This window comes from Panthera uncia, assembly GCF_023721935.1.
Source record: "Panthera uncia isolate 11264 chromosome B3 unlocalized genomic scaffold, Puncia_PCG_1.0 HiC_scaffold_1, whole genome shotgun sequence".
Lineage (NCBI taxonomy): Eukaryota > Metazoa > Chordata > Mammalia > Carnivora > Felidae > Panthera > Panthera uncia.
In genome coordinates this window covers 3,278,451-3,291,205 of record NW_026057582.1, presented here as the reverse complement: position 1 = coordinate 3,291,205, position 12,755 = coordinate 3,278,451, and the positions used below count along the sequence as shown (strand labels likewise).

The 12,755-nt window shown below is 53.0% G+C and overlaps 1 protein-coding gene across 5 annotated transcripts in view; it reads left to right on the top strand.

Moving 5' to 3' along the window:
- The window catches only part of PPP2R5C (protein phosphatase 2 regulatory subunit B'gamma), a 127,689-nt gene that overhangs the window by 46,906 nt on the left and 68,028 nt on the right, over positions 1 to 12,755 (top strand). The window lies entirely within an intron of this gene.

The following is a 12,755-nucleotide window of genomic DNA, read 5'->3' as shown; positions in this document are numbered from 1 at the left end:
TCCCTTGTCCCAGATGCACTCACAAGTACTTCCTCCCGGCCTGTCTGTTGTCCGTCCGCTTCCGCGAGGGCATCGTCGGGAGCACAGGAATCTCTCATTTGGGTGAAGTCCAGTTTATCTGATTTGTCTTGTGCCGCTTGTGGTTTTGGTGCTAAGATCTAAGAAGCCGCTGCCGAATCCAAAGATCTCCTATGTTTTCTTCTAAGAGTTTTGTCATCTTGGTTGGTCTTTGATCCATTTTGAGTTAGTTTTTGCAGATGGTGTCAGGTGAGGGTCCAAGTTCATTCTTTTTCAAGTAGACGTCGAATTTTCCCGGCATCGTTTGTTGAAAAGACTGTCCTTTCCCCCACTGAATGGACTTGGCACGCTCGTGAAAACTCACTGGGCCATAACGTGAGGGTTTATTTCTGGGCTCTCTTCCATTCCCCTGCTCTACATGTCTGCGGCACAGCCTTGATTGCTGTAGCTTTTTGGGGAGGTTTAAAAGCAGGAAGCGTGAGGGGCGCCTGGGGGACTCGGTCAGTTAAGTGTCCGACTTCGGCTCGGGTCATGATCTCACGGTTTGCGAGTTCGAGCCCCACGTCGGGCTCGGTGCTGACAGCCTGGAGCCTGCTTCAGATTCTGTGTCTCCCTCTCTCTCTGCCCCTCCCCTGCTCATACTCCGTTTCTCTCTGTCTCTCAAAAATAAATGTTAAAAAAAAATTTAAAGTCAGGAAGCGTGAGTCCTCCAGTTCTGTTCTTTTTCAGAACTGTTTTGTATTCAGGGTCGCCTGTGTTTCCATGTAAATCTCAGAACCGGTTTGTTCCCACTCCTGCCCTCTCCGCAGCCCTGTCTGGGCTAGAGTCAGTTAGATCAGGCTAGTGCAGCCCAGATTCTCCCTGGCAGTTCCTCTGAGCCTGAGCGGGGAGAGCCCACTCCTGTCGGGAGTCTGGGGCCTGGGCCCGACTCATGACTCGGTCCGCCGAGAGCCCCCAAAGTGTTTAAGTTTCCGAGGGCTCCGGTTTTGTTCTAAAAAGCTTGAATTTTGTATTCTATTTCATACTTATTATAGTCGACGTAAAAGCGGTGAGCGTGATTGAACTGTGTTGTAAAACTGATACTCCAGGACATGTGCCGTGTTTATCCTGTGGCTTTCTCCACCCCCCAGAACGCACACCCCAGTTTAGAAGGCCGAGCTGGGGAGAGCCTGCCCGTCAGAGCTCTCCTTTCATTTGTAAACGTTGTCGGTTCGGCTGCGCTGCGTGCTGTGTAACCTCTCTGGACCCAAGGCTGGCCTCCGTCCACACTGAGTGCAGCCTCACTCCCTCCCTGATTTGCATTATGTCGGTGTCTCCTGCGAAGCCGGCATCCTTTTCTGTGGATTCTTGAGCTGGCTTCAGATCTTGTCGGTCTTAGCCATCGAAAAGATTACGTTCTTAAGAGGAGGAAATCCACTTCCCTTCTGGGGGTGGGGGGGACTCCCTTGGCCAGAGGGCTCACGTCCTTAGTTTACCTACGTTCAGTTGTACCGAGGATGGTGGTCCAGGATCAGCCACCTCCGAAGGCCTTTGCCGCCCTGTGCCACGCAAGGCGTTTACCCGTCCAAGGCAGAAATCGAGGTGAGGTCGAGTGGGTCTTTTATAAAGCTGGATTCATTAAGTTTACAGGACTGTCCTCCATTCCAAGATTGTCCTTTGTGCTCTGAAAGTGTCTTTTCTGGGATTCTTTTTGTAATGTTCTTATTTGTCAGGGCGGTAAGCCAGTGTTGTCCACTGGCAAGATTCTTAATGAAACTTTACTGGTCTGTGAAACCCTAACTCCGGAACATCATTTGAAGCCACAAAGCTCAGATTTGTACCTTGTTTACATTTGGAATTGCCACATAATGTTAAGCAATTTGTGCAACTTAAATGCTCGTTTTTTATATTTCTTTTATATGAAATGTCCAGACTGGGCAAATCCACAGGGGCGGAAAGCAGGTTAGAGGTTGCCGGGGCCGGGGGGAGGGGAATGAGGCAGGATTACTGGAATGAAAACGTGTGGAAAGTGGGGTGACTGCCCAACACTGAGAACTCTACAGGCCGGGTTGAGCTGTGTGCTTTAAAATGGTTAATTGGGGCGCGCCTGGGTGGCTCAGTTGGTTAGGCAACCATCTTCAGCTCAGGTCATGATCTCCCGGTTCGTGGGTTCAAGCCCCGTGTTGGGCTCTGTGCTGACAGCTCAGAGCCTGGAGCCTGCTTCAGATTCTGTATCTACCCCTCCCCTGCTCACACTCTGTGTCCATCTCTCAATAATAAATAAATAAATGTTAAAAAAATAAATAAAAATAAAATGGTTAATCGGTCTGTCGCTTACACAGAACACCCAGTGCTCACGTGATGAATCACTAAATTCTACTCCTGAAACCATTGTTACACTGTATGTTCGCTAACTTGGATTTAAATTAAAAAATCAATCAATCAATCAATCAATCAATCAGCAAAAAAATAAAACGGTTAATTGGATGCCATGTGATTTCACCCCCAGCCTTTAAAAGCCCATCTTCCTCGAAATGGGAACCCTCATGCACCATTGGTGGGGATGGAAACTGGTGCAGCCGCTCTGGAAAACAGTGTGGAGGTTCCTCAAAAAATTAAAAATAGAACTACATATGATCCAGCAATCGCACTGCTAGGAATTTATTCAAAGGGTGCAGGAGTGCTGATGCATAGGGGCACTGGTACCCCAGTGTTTATAGCAGCACTATCAACTATAGCCTAATTATGGAAAGAGCCTAAATGTCCACCAACTGAGGAATGGATAAAGAAGATGTGGTTTATATATACAATGGAATACTGCTTGGCAATGAGAAAGAATGAAATCTGGACATTTGCAGCAACGTGGACGGAACTGGAAGGTATTCTGCTGAGTGAAATAAGTCATTCAGGGAAGGCAGATACCATATGTTTTCATTCATATGTGGATCTTGAGAAACTCAACTCAAGAAGACCATGGGGGGGAGGGAAGGGGGAAAAAATAGTTACAGAGGGAGCGAGACAAACCACAAGAGACTCTTGACTACTGAGAACAAACAGGGTTGATGGGGGGGCGGGGGAGAGGAGGAAATGGGTGATGGGCATTGAGGAGGGCACCTGTTGGGACAAGCACTGGGTGTTGTATGGAAGCCAAGTTGGCGATAAATTGTATTCATTAAAAAAATAAAGATCTGATACCTGAAAAAAAAAAAAAAGCCCATCCTCAATGGTGTCGATACATGGAAGGCCAGAGGGTGGGAGGTCCTGTCCAGGTCCTGTGATTCCAGCTGAGCACGGGATCCGTGCATTAGTGCGTGCACACACGGTTTATTTGTGTCTCCGAGCATAATCATCAGAAGCTGACGAGGTAGACAGACCTCCTGCTTTGGGACGGCAGAAAGGTTTGTTCTAACACTGCCCTGAGACTCCAAGGTCATCTTTATTGTCACCTCAGAAACAGTCTGCAAAAGCTGAAGTTTTGAAACCCCCTTCGGGAGAATCCAGTTAAGTGTCTTGTGTTGCTCTGTTTAGTTGCTGTGCTCTCAGTGGTGACTGGGACGCCGGCCACCATGCTGACAGCAGGCAGTTGACTTGTGTCCCATAAAGCTTGAAAGGGGAGCATGAGACTTGGCCTCCCCTCCAAAAAAAGAAAGGAGGGGAGAAGGAAAGCCCTACATTATTTGTAAGTGAGGAAGAATCCTTGTTATGAATCTAAGTATGGTACTGATTTAAGACTTTCTCTGCTTGCTGCTTCCAGAAGGAAACGCACAGCCAGGAACTGCTGGGCTAGGGCCCCCCTGCCCTGGGGGATCTGGGGCAACCCCAACACTCACTGCTGTTCCGGTGTCTTCTTTCCCGAAAGAAAGCCTGTCGCCTGAACCTCTGTTAAAATACTGACTGTGCTTTACTTGGAACAGAACAGCTGATCTCATCTAATGTGCCAGAAAGTGGGATTTTTTTTCAGGGAAGATGATTTTTCCACTGAACTTTGACTTTGTGAACGTCTGTGCTTTGTTGGCATGTCAGTGGTTTTCCGTTCATGGAGCCTGATGACAGAGGGACGATCCCGGGCACCTAAGTTCTGCGGGGTGGGGGGGGGGGGGGGGGGGGTGGCGGCTCCGCATGGTGACAGCTCCTCCCCCGCGGCACCCTTGCAGGGACCTGCGGACGGCATTGTTGCGGGCATCGTGTCCTCGGTGCGGTGCTCCCAGAAGCCCAGCGCTAGCTTGACGTCCACGGTGACAGAAGCGGAGAGATGTCGGGGGCTGTTTGTGGTCTGCCCTCGAGGGGCGCTTCTGCCTCGGATGCTGGACCCCACTTGGCTGTGTCGGAGCCGCAAAGGCCGTGAGCACCCGCCTTAGGCCTATCATTGATGCAGAAGGTCTGGTCACTCAGCTCTCTGCCCCAGAGTGTAACCCCTCTGCGTGCCACGTGTTCTCTCCCGCTACTTTGGGGCTCCGTCCCTGCCGTCCACGGGACAGAGGGCTTCCAAATCCATTCATTCATTCGCATTTTACACCCCCTGTAACGCTTCTCTCCACGAAACCTCCCATTGTCACTGGCGGAAGCACGTGGGACTCGGGAGCCACACGCCGCTCTCTCAGCGCGAGGCTGGGGATGACACTGACGAGGGACGATCGAGCCCAGAACTGTAAACAGATCCTCAGTGTGGCTTTGAAAGTTCTGACCTGATTCGGTCCTGCTTTGAGGCCGACGAGAGCCGCGGGTTGGCCCAGATCCGAGTAACCCAGAGCTGCAGAAAATCCACCCGCGTCCTGGGTCAGGGCCGGGGTCCGAGAGGGAGGCGGGCAGTGGGCTCTGTGCCCCGAGCACATGTCCTGGCAGATACCCGGCAAAGGTGTGTAGTCGAAACGTAACCTAATCATGTTATTCTATTAAAACAAACCCGATTTCTTCTACGTTGGGTCAGGTTATAGCTGTCGTATCAGATGCTGTGTTCAGAGGTGTAATTGGAAAATTCAAGTCCGTAAAGCAGGTACATGAGGATAAGAAAGCCTGCCCTCGGGGGGTTTGCTGTAGAAGGAAGATGAGAAGAGAACATGAACCTCTAGGCTGGCGGGTCAAATGAAAGCGTCACTAGAGACACGGGAGCCGTGGGGAGAGGGGAGCGAGCCGCTGACCAAGTGACAGGGATGGGGGTCGGGGGCGCGGGGGGCCTGGCGGAGCAGACCGCGTGGAGGGTGAAGGGAGGGCGGGGGGTGGCAGGTGGGTGTATGGCCGTCCCGCTCTTGACGTATTCACCCAGCACACGCTTCGGCCCATGCACACCAGTGAAGTACGTAAAGGCCAGCAGTCCACGTGCAGATAGCTGTGGTCCGCGTTTGTGCAGGAAGAACACCGCGCTCCACGTGGGGCAAGAGATGTGCGGTGGCCGTGGTTCTGTTCGTCTTGCCACAGACGAAATAGGGACCTTCTTGCTGGTACCTGTGATGTCTTAACGGGGAAGATGCGCCTGCAGATTTCTTAGGGTGCTATTTATGTTCTGGCTACTTCCAAAAAAAGAAGGTGATGTGGCCTAAAGTATTAGAAAATATGCAGCAGTCTGTTAAGGGAAAAAGGGACTAGAAGCCGCCGTGGAAGGCTAGTCCCCTTTCTGAGTGGAGCTGTTCAGCAGTTTCGGAAGAATTTTCTATGACTCTTTTTAAGCTTCCTTCTGGTTCGTGCTGCCAAAACCCTCGCAAGGCGCACGAGGGGAGGTGCTCACCTTCCTGTCCCGTGTGTAAGACAGGACGCGCCTCCCGATACGGAGAAGTAGCCAGCTGTGTACACGGGTTGAAGTGGAGTTTAATCTGTGCAAGGACAGTCTCATTGTCACAGCGGTATCGGGATGGGACTTTGAAGGCAGACCTCAAAAGAACTAACGACTCGGTAGCTGGGGCCGACGGGGAGGCCCTCACCCGGGTCATCAGCAGTTTCCGGTCGTGGAACCAGAGCCCGGCAGGAGGTCCGTGCAGACCAGGAGGCATCGTCCCGCCGGCTGGTCTCCCAGTGACAGCAACAACAGCGAGGACAGAATGACCTCCTTGCCCCTCGTTCAGGACAGCGGGTGGAGGCCTCAAAGCCTGCCCTGTGCAGAGCAGTGATAGTCAACTCGGAAATCCATAAATAAGGTGAAATGAAATTTTGTCCTTTATGTTTTGCCCTTCATGCTGTGGGGCGGCCCCAGTCCCTCCGAGCGTGGCAGGTCCACGCCGCCGGTGGCACAAGAGATGATTTCAAGTGGTGCAGCATTGCCCGTCACTTCCACGTAGGTAGCGTGTCAAATCCGTGATTTCCTGGGTGCTTATCGCTCAGGACAGAGCCTAGTCAACAGCGTGTCCACTTAAAGAAAAACTCCAAGTGGGAGCACGACCCTGCACGGATGTGGCCAAATCGAGAAGGCGGCCGTGAGGCCCAAGCCCGGGAGGCGTGCAGTGGGCCCCCTCCAAGCTCACCACAAGTCTGTAACATGGAGCCCTCCGGTCTCTCCCGTTTGGTTTCGAGCACAGTAGCCCTGGTGGACTGGACCTTGGAGGCCGCAGGGTGGCCTCCGTCCTGGCCCAGGCCTTGTTGTGTGCCCCCACGCCCCAGGCCCTGCTGTCACGGCCCCCGGGGGCCCACACTCATGGGTAATTGCCCTGTGCATCCCAACCCCCGCTCGGTGGTAAAGCTCCGGCGAGTTACGTAACCTGATGAGTAACTGTTTCTTCACTTGCAAAGTGGGAATAATAAATCTCCCTTGCAGAAGCGCCACGGGCATTCGGTGACGGCAGGAATGAGTGCATTTGGCACCGAGTCCGGGGCAAAGTGACACCGGTTGTGTCCGAGTGATGGTGATTAGATCTGCCCCACTCTTCCCCATGTTTGCCAATCCAGATTCCACTTGGGGAAAGTGTTCAGGAGGAAGGCTTCATCCTGGCCAAAGCCTCATCCCTGGGTCGGAAGTGTTTACTCCTGGCCCGGGTACCACAAGAACCTTCAGCCTAGGTGGCCTCTGTGGCCGGGTGGGGGGGCCAGCAGGCACCGCGGATACTGGCCAGAGGCGGGGTGTTTATTTGCACGAGCAAGGACCCGAGCTCCCGTCTAAGAAGACTCGGCCCTCGTGGTGGTGAGGAGTCTTGGCCAGCTCTGTCTGACGGGAGCAGGTGTGTTTTGAGGAGATGGGGTCACGGCAGGTCAGCCGGGAGGTTTCTAGACCGCGTAGGGGTGACGGAGTTACCTAAAAGGAGTCATTGAATTACGTGGTTTGATGATTCTTCAGGAACTACTCCCTGGCTAGCCCACTGTCCTTCATTTCGCACCCATTCCTGGCTCTGATCACTGAGCCCGGAAGAGCCCAGAAGAGCCCTCCCTCGTGTTCCATTCAGATTCTTCTGGAAAGCCCACAGTGGGATGAAGTAAGAGGGCCTGGGTCTGGGTCCCGTCTCCTCCGACCAATTGGCAAGTCTGTTAACTGTTCCAAGATGGAATTTTCTCACGGGGTTGTTCTAAGAAGCAGGCATCATAATGTTTGTAAATATGCGGTCTAAAACATCAAAGTACTATAAATATGGCTCTGTTTTAAGTTTCTCCCTCACGTGGCCGGAAGTGCTTTGGTTTCGACCTCCTGTCTTCATTGAATCCAAAGTTTAAAAACGGCCTCTTCCCCGCGTCCGACTCTCGATCTCGGCTCAGGTCTTGATCTCAGGGTCATGAGTTCAAGCCCAGCATTGGGATCCTCGTTGGACGTGGAGCCTGCTTTAAAAAGGGGCCGGGGGGGGGGGGGCTCTTCCTCTGATTGGCCAAACACGGTCCAGTCCAGGCAGTTACAGCACACGGGAAGGGTCACCTTGAGGGTCTGAGCAGCGGCGGGTGCCTGCCCACCTGCCCCCAGGGCCTGTCTGTGGAACGAGGGCCCTTGCCGGCCCAGGACTCCCGTGTGCGTGCTCCAGCCACGGGGCTTGCAAGCGAGGGCGGAAGCAGTGACAAGCAGCGACACTGAGCCCAGTGTCCATCTAGACGAGAAGCAGTCTTCCCCAGAACAGGAGAGGAAGGGAGGTCGTGACAGTGTATGGTCCCCAGCTTAGGGCCACCCGTCATTGAGTCTTCCTGTCCAGCTCAGGCAGCTGTTCCGGGAAGAGAACTCTGTTCCCAGACTCAGTGTCCTGCACGTGCAACTTCAGAGGCCCCGTCCTGGCGTGCAAGGTCCTGTAATGCAGGCTTGACTAAGCTCAAGGGCCGTCCAGGTGCTCGGGGGCATTTGTACAGAGAATGTATGCGTTCAGATGGCAGTTTGTTCTCATGGGGAATCTGGATGGAGTTAGAGTGACTCTGTGTCACACGCTGGGAAAACCAGAAATGAGCCCTCTAATTGACCATTATTACGACCCTTTCCTCTCGTAACATGACTGCCAAAAAGCTGCGAGAAAAAGGCCTCAAATCTTGGAGATTCACTTCCTTAACTTCCCCTCGCCTGTGAGCACATGACAAAGAAAACCTCAGAGAATGGTGGGTCTGGCAGGATCTGCTGTTTTGCTTTCCTTTCTCGCCAGACTCCTGGAGAAGCATTTTACTTTTAGGCGTGCATTCAAAGCACATGCACAGTAAGGAAAAAATGCAGCCCCCGTCTTTTGACTCCAGCCTGGCTGGTGGCCTTGGAAACTGCACCTTACAGTGCAGAGAGTGTGACGCCTTGGCCCGAGTCTTGTAAGGAAGAGTGTCTGGAAGTCGTGGCAGATGACCGTGTTCCGTAGCCAAGGAGGTGGGGGGCGGGGGCCTGCAGGGACAGCCTGAGGTCTGGGCACTGGCCAAGAGCTTGGAGGTGCATCACACCAAGGGACTGACACCGTCTGAACTCCTCAGTGGCTTACAACTTGGGGCACGTTGTACAGTCTGCGAGTATCCAAGAGAATTGAGTAGGGGGGAAAATGTGATGACTTGGATATTTGGTGGGTAATAATATTACTAAGTCAGATCTGGAGTTAAGGCAAACCCCCAGACATTTAAGTTTATGTAGAAGGTTCCTTTGTGTGTCCTACCCTCTCATCTGTGCCACGGACTCCTGGGGAACTTGGCCCTCTGCGTCAAAGTTATGTGTACTAAGCACCAGTGATTTTAATCCACAGGGTTTTTGGTTTGGTTTCGTTTGGTTTTGATTGAGGAGCGTAAGTCCTTAGGATATTTTCGTTAGGGTTCTGACATCTGCGGGGGCACAGACGCAGTCTTTATCTGGAGCAGGAGCCGTGAGACCCTGCTTCTTCCGGAATGGGAGGGTTGGAAGGGCCGCTGGCCAGCTGGACGGGCCCAGTGTGGAGGCCGGAGCTGTCCCCTCACCGGGGTGCTGCTTGTGTCCCAGAGGCCACCGAGGGGCTCTGAAACCACGCCGCCCTGGCTCAGACACCAGCCCTGTCCCTTTGACCTCTGTGCGGACACTCTCGCTTGTTGTTTGTGTCACGGGAAGAATACTAGGCCCTCGGTGTGGTGCTGCGAGGGCCCGGAGGCTTGGGAGAGTTCTAACGACACGTTGGTACGTGGCGAGAACTCAGTAGTGGTGAGCTCTTCTGTGTCCCTTAAAAGTGAACACAGCGTAGAAAGTTAGTAAGATAAAATACAGTGGGGGAATTCGATTTTCAAAATTGTTTGAGGAAATTCTTCAATCCCCAAGCCAGGACAAGAGGCTGAGGCTTCCGGCAAAAAGCAACTAAAATGCCGTGTGCCTGCAAGGCCACAAAGCTGAGCTGCGAGCGGGGAACCGTGCCCCACAGCTGTGGCAGAGAGAGCGGGCCCCCGGGCGCGACCACAGGCGCGGGCAGAGGCTTCCCTGCCGCACTCGCCCTTCTCCGCTCCAGGCCTGCCAACGTCCAGGCTGAGCCCCAGCACCTAGGAAGGCACACACACTAGGAAGGCTGGTGGTGTCAGGGACGCTGTTCAGTCATTAGTGCCCGTGGGTTCTTTTGTTATTTTGGAAGTTTATATCTCAAGTACCTGAAGACAGTTCTTTTTCAAAATGCTATTTAAACTGAACAAACTGCCTTAAACATAATATCTCAATGTTGAACATCCGGCTGGGGTATTGCATACATCTTCCTAGGCCAACAAAATTTAAAGATTTTTATCTTTTTTTTTTTTTTTAACATTTATTTATTTTTTGAGAGACAAAGGGAGACACAGAATCCAAAGCAGGCTCCAGGCTCTGAGCTGTCAGCACAGAGCCCGACGCAGGGCTTGAACCCACAAACTGCTGAGGCATGACCTGAGCCAAAGTCAGATGCTCAACCGACTGAGCCACCCAGGTGCCCCAAAGATTTTTATCTTTAATTTTTTTTATTTTCATAATTTTAAATGTTACGTTTACATGTACATTATAGGCACTATTATATATATATTATATGCATGTATATCATATGCATTTAGATACATGCATATATGTAATATGCACTTACATACATATATGCACATATAGTGTGCATATATATATATATATATATGTTACTAAATGTAATCAATGAAACAAACGTGGGTCTTCTAACTTTGGCTTTAAATCCTAAAATGAGATGGATAAAATATAAAAAGGTATTAAAAAGAAGTAGAGAGGAAGGGATATGTTAGGCAGACGCGAAAGCAGGGAGCGTGTCGCTGATAGTGGGTGAAGCCGAGTTCAAGGCAGAAGAGTCCTTGAGACGGGATTGCTTCACCAGGCCGGAACACGGGGTCTGCAGATGGCAGGAGCGGTGTGGGTGTCGGTGGCCCAGATGACGTAGCCTCCAGAGCCAGAGGGACTGTAAGACAGAATGGAGGAGGCGAGTGGTGGGGAGACCCGCCCAGACCCCCACACCCTGGAGGACCAGGGGTGACCGCGTAGCGACGACGAGCCAGGAGAGGCTTTGGAGACAAGTGGTCACGAAGCTGAGTTTAGCATTACCCTAGGTCACCCAGAAAGCCTCTGCTGCTTCCAGGAAGTTGAAGTAAGTAGAAACCATAGACTGTCATCACGATGCAATAAAAACGGGAATAAATGCAGAGGTAGAAACCAGGCCGCCCTCGGAGGCCCGCGGGGCAGAGGGCGCGTTGCTCCTGGCCCGGCCCCAGCTGGCGCTTCCGTGTTGGTGCCGTCGGCTCCTCCGCCGCCCGGGGTTCCCTCCGCGGACGGGCCTCCCCGTCCAGCCCATCACTGGGGGTGGTTCTTTCCTAAGATTGTTTTGTCTGTTGGCTTTTTTGAGTTGGGGTTTGCTTGCTCGTCTCCCCCACTTGGGGGACGGTGCCACGAGAGCAGGGACCTTACCCGTCCCGTGGAAAGCATCCGCTCGGTGGCCGGGTCACTGTCCACGCTGGGACTTGGAGCGGTGCCGTCCCGCGAATGCCGCCTGGTGGTCGTGGTGACCGAGCTGTGGCAGCTGCCCTGCGACCTTCCATCTGCTGCCTCACTCAGTCCACGCCGTCACCCCGGAGGGAGGGACCGTCGTCGTCGTCGTCCCCAACGTGCCAGCCGGCCAGCAAACGTGGGCTCGGCAGACCGCCCCGGAGCTGGCGGAAGGCCGAGCTGAGGGTCCGTGGAGGCCGCCTGGCGGGGGCCTGAGCCCTCGTGGACGGAAGCACCCGGCCTCCTGTGGGTGTCGAGTCCGCGTGCAGCTGTGGTTGTTACCCAAGAACGAGGAGAGACGATGGACACGCCAAAAAGCCAGGAAAGGACCAAAGTGAATTCAGCAACTGCTGTGGTCCATAAAGACGAAAGCAGGAATGAACGAACCAGACGCTGGAAACAAGGAGGACACCCAGGGCAGGTGCTGGAGGAGAGGAAGGCAGGGGAGAGCCTGGTGAACAAGAGAAGAAGCAGGGTCTCCGCAGAAGTGGCTCCGAGGGACGTTCGCAGCCGCACCTCAGTGCATCCCAGGGCCGCCCCCGATAAAATTCAGCTTTCCTTGGCCGTTTGCTCAATGAAAGCTGTCAAAATAATCCCGAATGTACAGCAAGCTGAAGGCCAGGGTAAAGCATTTCCCTTCTCAGCGGTCAGCACATCCGCTCTGTCCTGTCTGGCACTTGCATGCTTATGTTCAGGGCCCGGGGCTCCTTTCTGCCTCTTTCCCCCCAATGTTGGTCCCACCTTCTCTAAGGGAAGGGAGACCCCAGAGGCAGCGCCCATCCCTTTGGGTTGCTGTCATCTTTTCTTCCTGGTCCTATAACCTCTCAGTATTTTTCTAGCTCGCTGTTGCCCGTTAAACAGTTTTTTTTACATTTTTTTTTTTCTCCAGCTTTCCTTGCTTCAGTGGGAGGTCGGCCGTTAACGCGCCTTGCAGTTCCCAGAAGCAAAGTCCCCGCTGGGACAAGAGCCAGCCCTGGGCTCTCCAGAGGAGAGACCTGTAGGGAGACCGACGGGCTTGTGGTCACAGGCTAAGTACCTTCCCACCAGCCTCCCTGTTCGGGGCCCTTCACGCCCCTGCTTCGTGGTGCCTGTGACCATCCTTGCCCAGGCCTCGGGTTCGCCGGCATCTGCCAGGTTGCTTCTCCACCGTCCCGTGGCCACGCCGCCGGCCTGCCGTCCCTCTCCTCCCAGGTGTCCGGCCGGCTTCTCTCCAGCTTAGCGGTCCTGTTGTCTTGAAGGTGTAAGGCTTGCAAAGAATTCACCATCTTTTTAGTGAGGTTTTAGGAGGAATAAAACTAGATCGGTGCGTTCCATCGTCCATCTATAATCATCATAAATTAGAGCATTATTTGTAATATTGTTTTAAAGGAAAACCATGAGCAGACTGGCTCAGTTTATGAACTTCTAGCACACGTGAATAAAA